The sequence below is a fragment of the Panthera leo genome, chromosome E2, assembly GCF_018350215.1.
Source record: "Panthera leo isolate Ple1 chromosome E2, P.leo_Ple1_pat1.1, whole genome shotgun sequence".
NCBI classification, from domain to species: domain Eukaryota; kingdom Metazoa; phylum Chordata; class Mammalia; order Carnivora; family Felidae; genus Panthera; species Panthera leo.
In genome coordinates, this window is record NC_056693.1 from 29,874,381 (window position 1) to 29,882,520 (window position 8,140).

Genomic DNA, 8,140 nt, shown 5'->3' on the forward strand with positions numbered 1-8,140 from the left:
AGCTCAGAGAGGGCGCCGTTTTCTGCCCTCACGAGGGGGCGGGGGTGACTGTGCCCCACAGCGTCCTCCGATGGAGGAGGCCTCTGGCCATCTGTCCGCTTCCGCCAGCCAGAGGACAACGGGCCAGTCAGCCAGGACCCGAGCTGCAAGGGACGGAGAGGCCAACGCAGACGGGTTCAGCAAGAAAGGAAGCCAAGGGCCGGGAAGCCCAGGGGTGGACCCAACTTTGAACCTGGACTGAACACACTTCCAGGTTTCCTTCTCTCCCCGGGGCAGACCCGCGTTTCTCAGCACCGAGCTCCATTTCGGGCGGAGCGCCCTATGCTGACGGGAGAGCCCGAAACGCCGCCCACACGGACCAGAACCAGCGTGCTTCTGTCGGAGTCTGGGAGAACTTGCCAGTCTTCGGCCGGGACCAGTCACGTGCCCACCTCTTACGCAACAGCTCCGGGGCGAGGGGAGTTTGATTTCTGATTGGCCAGGTCCGGGTCACGGGGTCCTTGGGGCGTCCTGGGTGGGGCCAGAACCACGTGACCTTCGCGGCTCCGGGTCGGAGGCCAGGGGTGGTTGCCCGAGATGCTGCTGTTACTGGAAGGAGCGTGGATAAGCGGTGGCCCAGCAAAAAGGCAGGTGTGCGCTGGAGTGCAGAGGGGAGGCCGTGGAGGACTGGGATGGGGGCAGGAGGAGAAAGAGGGAGGGTGATTGCTCCTCAGGTGTGTGTTTACTGGTCTACTAGCCTGCCTCAAGCGGTTGCTGACCGCTGAGCTGACATGGGCACGTCTGAAAGACCTTGCAATGGCTGCAGAAATTGCCCTACGTCTCCAAGGCTGCGGTTCTCATATACACTGCCGGTTAAGAATCCCCTGAGTAGCTTTTGAAACATCTCAGGGCCTGCACACCTCCTCCAGAGGGTCTGTTTTAATTGACGGTGGTGGAGGGGAGGTTTGTTTGTTTTTTAAGCTCCTCCAGGTGATTGTGTTGGACAGCCAAGTTGGACCACTGTCCCCAGGCACCTGCCTTCCATTCTTTAGTAAACATGACCACAAAAGGCTGGGGGCGGGGAGTGGAATTCATCCAGCTCCCAAGAACTCTCATCCTTGCTAACCAAACCAGTTTTCCCCACTCAGGTCCAAATTCTTGGAAGAATTAAAAGCCAGGGGGGTGGTGCTTGAGAAGAGACTAGGGTCGGTTCTGTTGGATGTTGAGCGAGTAAGTATACTAAAGAGTACCACATTTTATCTTGTCAGTGCTCTGCTTTCGTGCTGTTCCCCCTGATGTCTTTTGATCCTAGTCTCAACGCCATGATGTCATCATATTAGCTAGTGATACAAATTGACAAAAAGGTGAAACTGCTGGAAAATGTGCTTAGAGGAAGAAATTATTCTCCTGTCCTTACTCTCCCTGCCACCAGTTTCAGTTCTGTTCCTTTTCAGGGAAAGGAGGGAATTCCTTGTTCGTTGCAAGAAGACCCCGTGAGATGTTTATATGAATGCTACATTTATTAATTACAGGAAGAGATTTACTATTTAATAGGCCAAATTTCTGAGGAGGAAGTGAAAATAACCAGCAACGATACTAACTGTAAACTATCTCCACTTGCTGGATTAAGAAAAGATACATCCACTGCTGAGTTTCTAATCTACTTTGGTTCACTATACTGCTTGAGCCTGCGAGCTCTCCTGTTTGTTTGTTTTTTCATCTGTGATTTTCTTGAACCATTTAACAGGCTAAAGGAAGGCTTAAATTCATGAACACTGGGTCCACAGTAGATTCGTAAGCAGAGAGTTACGGTAAGTGTCTTGGGGTCATCACACATCAGTGTAGGCATATTATATTCACCCACAATTGCCATCCCTTGATGCAGAAAGAAGTACTATCAGGATGCCCTCTCTGGTCTACCCAATACAAAAATTTTATATTGTTAAGATTTAGAGGACTTCCTCCAATGCCACTCTCTTTCCCTGCTTTCACATAGTCACATTTATTCTGTCATTGTGACAGTTTCAGTGCATCTTTTGTTTTGTTCTTTATATCCTCTCTTGTACTTGTAAATCACATCCGTTGCATAGAACGCTTCAATATTTGTTATCCTATTTTGATCCTCTCTGTCACCCTGGGATAGTGAAGTATGTTAAGGACGCAAATGCTGCTAATGATTCCATTCTTTAAGGCTATTTCTGAATCAATGAGTGTACAATTCCATAGCAGATATTTGAAATGCTTCTCAAGTATCACTACATGTTAATGACCTCCTCTGATGGGTCCATAGACTTTTGATATAACCTAAAAGCACGGATTTTTTTTTTACCCAGGATCGTGTGCTACCGACACCTTCAGCTAGTCCTTAACCCCACCATCCCACTAAATAGGGCTCGAGTTCAAAGCCACACAGGGACCAGGAAGGGGAAGCAGTTGCATGAGAAGGGATTGGTGGGGACTATGGCGAACCAGAAAGCACGATCCGCTTATTGCCATGGAAAAAAACAAGGGCCAGGTGTTGTTGGGTCTTCCACTGCCTCAAGAGAAATTGTTAATCCAGATCTTTGTGTAATCTCCCTACTTTGGAATTACTGCTAACTAATCTTTTTTACTCTCTCTTTTTAACTCTAGAGGCCAAATAGGCCATTTTTTTCTGGCTGGATTTAACCCTTGAGCTGTCACCTGTGGTTCCAAATGGCCGTGGCAAATTATCTTTCCTCATCCCTGAAAACCCCCTGCACCAAACAGCTTTGATTACCGTCTCCGTCTATTTCTGTTGTCCTAAAAGGAACAAATGTGGCAAATTAAAGAAGTGGGTAAACACTAGTATGATGCTGCAAGCAAGTACGCATGTGCGTGTACATGCACGTACATGCAAACGCACACACACACAGACACCCCACCTGAGCAGTGTCATCATCACTACAATCAAATCCTATGGTTGGCCCACCAGGGAAGGTAACCCTAAGGTTCTTCTGAATTAAAAATAATAACAACTGTGATTCTGGGAACAGAAGAGGTAGACAATGAGCTGGAACAGGATGCTGCCCCAGGTGCTTAAACGTTTAGGTTGGACTCTTGAACCACATTCCCTCCTACTCCTTCTGAGCTTCTGTGATCAAACCCTGATCTATCAGGTTGCCCTGGAGCCCAGATCTCCCTTCTGTGTTTCCAGGTTGCTTCCCCTGCCCCTTCTTCTATCCTGTTCATCCTTCACAGAAGCTCAAGACACATCTTCTTCCAGAAATTTCCCTGGCTGCTTTAGCCCCAGAGAAATTTCTTCCTCCTCAAATTTTGGTCATGCTTATAATCTAGCCATTCCACTTTGCCACTTTTGTTACATCCAGCTTTTCTACTTTAATGCATAGTTGCATCCCTAAGAGATTATCATTATGGAAAATGTTGTTTAAAAAGCCATTGTTTTGATGGGGAAAATAGAAATTAGAGGGCAGAGAGCTTCCGAATCACAGGAACTGATTATATTTTCTGTACTCATTTAAGAATAATAGATGATTGTATATAGCTATGAAATATAAATATCACTGAACAAATCCAGTATCGGAATAAGTTTAACCTCTGCTCAAGCCAAGTCCTTGGTCTTTTTATACACATTCTTAACACTTTTTTTCATTCATTCAATAACTCATTCGTTCAGTAAATATTTCTTGAGCTCCTACTATGTGTCAGACACTGATCTAGATGCAAGTGTACAACAGTAAGCAAAAGAGAAGATTCCTCCTGCCACTAAATAGACATTATACTAGGGCAAGTAAACAATTTCAGACAGCAATTAGTACCATGAAGAGAAATAGGCTGACAGACTAGAGAATGCCTGGGCATGTGAGTAAGGGAGCAAGCTTAGCGAGCCGATGGAATATACAAAAGGTAACATGCAAAGCCACTCAGACAAAAAGATGCCATCGCATGTACAACAGGGTTTTGTTTTGCTATATAAATCGAAATTGCTACTCTTGAGACTCTGCTAGCTACCTAGCTTCATTTTTAACACTGAAACTGAAGTATGACTTCATGCAGCCAAGTGCAGGATCAGTGTGCAGCTCAATAAATTTTCTCCAAGTGAACATACCCATGTGTCTACCCTGATCAAGAAGTTGAACATCATTGTCCCCCATCCCCTAGAAGACCCCCTCGTGCCCCTTTTCAATGACTAACACCCTTCCGTTTATTAGCTTAGCCTGGTTTTTATATCGGTATAAATGAAATCCTAAAGTATTATTTGATACTCTTTTACTAACTACAAGTTATTTCTCTACTATGCATTTGACTGTGGGCATTCAATTATTTCCAGTTTGGGACAATTAAAAATAGCGCCATCATGAACATTCTAGTTCCAGTCTCTTGGTCCATATATGTATATATTTCTGTTTATTATGTAAGGTGTTTTACGTCCAGCTTTAGTAGATACTGCCAAAGTAGCTGCACTAACTTATGGTACAGCTGTGGATGTTTCCTCACTCCCTTAAAGTTGATCTACAAAACTTCGTAGTGTTATATAAGAAAACGTACCAGTTTTTTTCCCTTAAAGATAGTGTTTTATATGGCCTTTAAAGAAATCCTTGTCTAAAGAAATCAGCTGCAAGTGGCAGGGGCTACAAATTACCCCACTGACGTTTCTCTTGGGAAAGAGGTTCATGAGAATCCTCAGGGTATTTCTTCCAGAAGTTATATGAAGTGAATCTTAGTGGTACATGGGGTGGACTGTAGAGGACATTGCCATTGGCCAGGCCTTGTGTTGGGACATATATCTGGCCTTGTAACATATATCTACACCTAGTTCTCTGAGCCTTTATCCCTTTCTTCCATTATCTATGTAGTGATTCCTCACTGTGGCATTTCTGTCTTCATTGACTTTTCTACTTCATTTAATGTAGGCTATTACTACTTCCATGCCTGTAGAAGCCACTCTAACAGTGTGTTTGCATATCTTGTAGGGACTTTGCCAGGATGTTACACTCTATATCTTGACAGAATCTTCACAAATCAATAAACTCTGTTTTGTGGAATCTTATGTTTTGACCGTAGCTCCAGCACCCTCAGACTACAGTCCCATGCACGTTTTCTGGCTCCTGTTGGTACATGTTGGCTATATCCTGCTTCTGCTTTCAAGTCTAGCCCTTTTTCCTCTCTCATGAGGCCCAGTATAGCCCTGCCAGATCATCTTGGACTTGACCCTTGTTATTTACTGGCTTATTGGCTGAAAGGAAACTAGGGGCAGATCCTGGGCAGGGGAAAAATATCTGCAATCTTCAAATAAGGGGAAGCAGTCCATTAAGGGAAGTGCACACCATTTCTAGAGGTTCAGCGGTTCAGAGGAATCTTAAGATTCAAGATTTTAGTCTGCTTTAATTCTCTTCTTTCCTGATCAAGGCCAACACATCACAAGCATGCTGTCTTAGTCTGTTTGGGCTGCTGTAACAAAATACCACAGATGCGTGGTACTTTTACTTCTCATAGTTCTGGAAACTGGAAAGTCCAAAATCATAGTGCCAACAAATGTGGTGTCTGGTGGGAACCTGCTTCCTCTTACAGGGTGCCTTCCGGCTGTGTCCTCACATAGCAGAAGGGAGCTTGAAAGCTCTGTGGGGCATGTTCTCTAGGAGCACTATTCCTGGTCATGGTGGTTCCACTCTCATGGCCTAGCCATCTCCCAAAGGCCCCACCTTCAAATACTTTCACTTTAGGTTTAATTTCAACAAAGGAATTTGGGGGTGGCAGGAAGACACATTTGGACCATAATTCATGGCTATGTTTACAGTTTAACTTTTGGAGCTCCCTCACTCATGAGAGTCCTGGGCTGTAGAAGATGCAGACCTCTTTATATGCTACCAAGAAAGCCCCCTGGATCTCCTTCTTAACTTTTAATTGCCAATTTATCACTCTCAGCCTTTTGTTCTCTTTCTCCAAAGCATCAGTGAAGCTTAGCGACAGCTAGCCAAACCCACGGTTCTTTGTGTTATGGTTGCCACACGTCTCCCAGATGCCTGTTGGTGCACCAGCTTGTGAATTCCTTTCTGCCAGAATGCTATCCCAGTTTGCCACCAGTAACAACACTGATTACACTGCTACCTCATGCCAGGGGCTGTGTTCTACTTACCACCAACAATGAGTCCTTCTTGCCATTCAGGCAGCTGGCAGTTCGGCTCCATGTTTACATCTGCTTTCTCCACCCACTTCTCATACCAACTGTTATGGGTCTGGTTCCCCAAAAGCAGAATCTGAGATGAAGACCAGAATGTGGAAGGCTTCCTAGTGCAGCTTTTGGGATCAACACCCCTGGAAGGGATATGAATGAAGGAGGACTGAACAGAGGGAGAAGCTAGATTCTTCCCAAGAAGGGGGTGTGGCCTTGAGCAAGATTACCCTTTTTACCTGAGAAATACTGGAGAGCTTCCTGCAGAGAGCCCTCAGTGGTACCTCACTTTAGAATGTAATATAATTTACCATGTGAACTGAATACAGAGTTCACATGATAATCCCAGGGTTTTTTTTTTTTAAAGAATTTGTCTGGAAACATGTTGAATTTAAGCAAATGCATCTTTTCTACCTATTAAAATAATCATATAATCTATTGAGATTATTTTCCTCTATTCCATTCACATGACAAATTACAGTGACTTCAAAATGTGAAACCCAGCTTAGATTTCTTTTTACACACCTGTTGATTTCATTTGCTAGATTTGTGGCATTTGACTTTTATGTCTATAAAATTTTTTGAGAGATCAGTCTACATATTACCATTTTGTAATGCTTTATCATATTTGGCTACAAAGGTTATGCTGCTTTCATAAAATGAATCAGAAGTATTCTCTCCATTTGCATAAGACTGGTAATATTTTTTCTTTAACCATTTGAATGAATTCCTTGGTTAATCCATCTAAAACCAGAGTTTCTTTGGGAGGATTCCTTTTCTTGATTAGATATAGGACTATTCAGATTTTTTCTTTCTTCTTACGTCAGTTTTGGTAAGTTGTGTTCTTATGAATTTACTTATTGCATCTAAACTGCCAAAAGTTTCTATTCAGATTCTCATCCTTTTGAAAGCCTTCTTCTAAACTTTCTACGTGGTTTTTTCTGCTCTTTGCCTTGAACTACTTTTGAATTGGAAATTGCTTTAAGTGGAAAAATGAGTATACTATTAGACTTACTTCTCTGTACTTTCTTTCCCTCCAAGATCTTGACCTCTCCAATCTCCTTACCTTAGTATCTTTCTAATACTTTCAAAACCATATCTTTCTAAACTTTGCTCAGTGTTTCTAGTTGTTCTTAGCAGGAGGGTTGGTCTGCTCCTCCATGAAAAATGGAAATGGAAGAACTTCCCATATGATTATAATAAATATCTGACTGGTAAGTGCAAATGGCATTCTCTAATTAACCTATCTCATATTCAAATATTGTTAGGAATATTTGTGCTAGATAAGAACACCTGTTTATTCTTGTATTGCACTCTATTTGTCTCTAATATAGCAATCTTCTTAAATAGAGTGACAATGTATCTGTCAATGGAGAAGCAGATTGGGATCTAAGTACTGAAAGCTTATTCATGCAATTTGAAAATCACTAACATTATCATCACTTTAAGCGTATTAAATGTTCTCAATTAATATAGTCTGTTACTATCACTATTATTGTAAGTGCCTTGTTATGTTTCTATAAGATAGCTCTCAGCAAAACAATGAAGAAAATTGTCACAGTAATATAATTGGCTGAGAATGACTTAGTTACCAAATTCAGCAAACTTTGTCTAATGGACCAGCAATCATTATGTAGAACTAAATGTTTGATTCTTTCTTACCTAAAAAAATAAAAATAAAAATAAACAAATTTTAAAAAAGAAAACCTAGGTTATGATCATCACTACTTATCTTAATCTCCTTATTAAAATCAGAACTCATCTAGTTTCAGACCAGACACCCATATAAAACAGTGTGACACAATCATAAAATACATATTCTAGCAAAGAAAGGTTTATGTAGCTAAAGCCAAGAGGTGAAAAACTAATAAATTCAAAATTCAATGAAACTGTCTATCTTCTCTACTTAAATACTTGAAAGAAAGGTAAATTTTGAATGATATAAACTCTTCCCATTTGTCCAAATAGAAGCCAACATCATTAGATGGTTTCCTGCATTTCTGTTTTGCC

At 42.1% G+C, this 8,140-nt stretch overlaps 1 long non-coding RNA gene across 1 annotated transcript; it reads left to right on the top strand.

The window, feature by feature from the left end:
* The first annotated feature begins 518 nt into the window (after positions 1-518).
* On the top strand, positions 519-2,805 carry LOC122208993. The gene is made up of 3 exons (XR_006197393.1): positions 519-630; positions 1,727-1,790; positions 2,611-2,805. It is a non-coding gene; the product is annotated as an uncharacterized LOC122208993 (long non-coding RNA).
* The last annotated feature ends 5,335 nt before the right edge of the window (positions 2,806-8,140 follow it).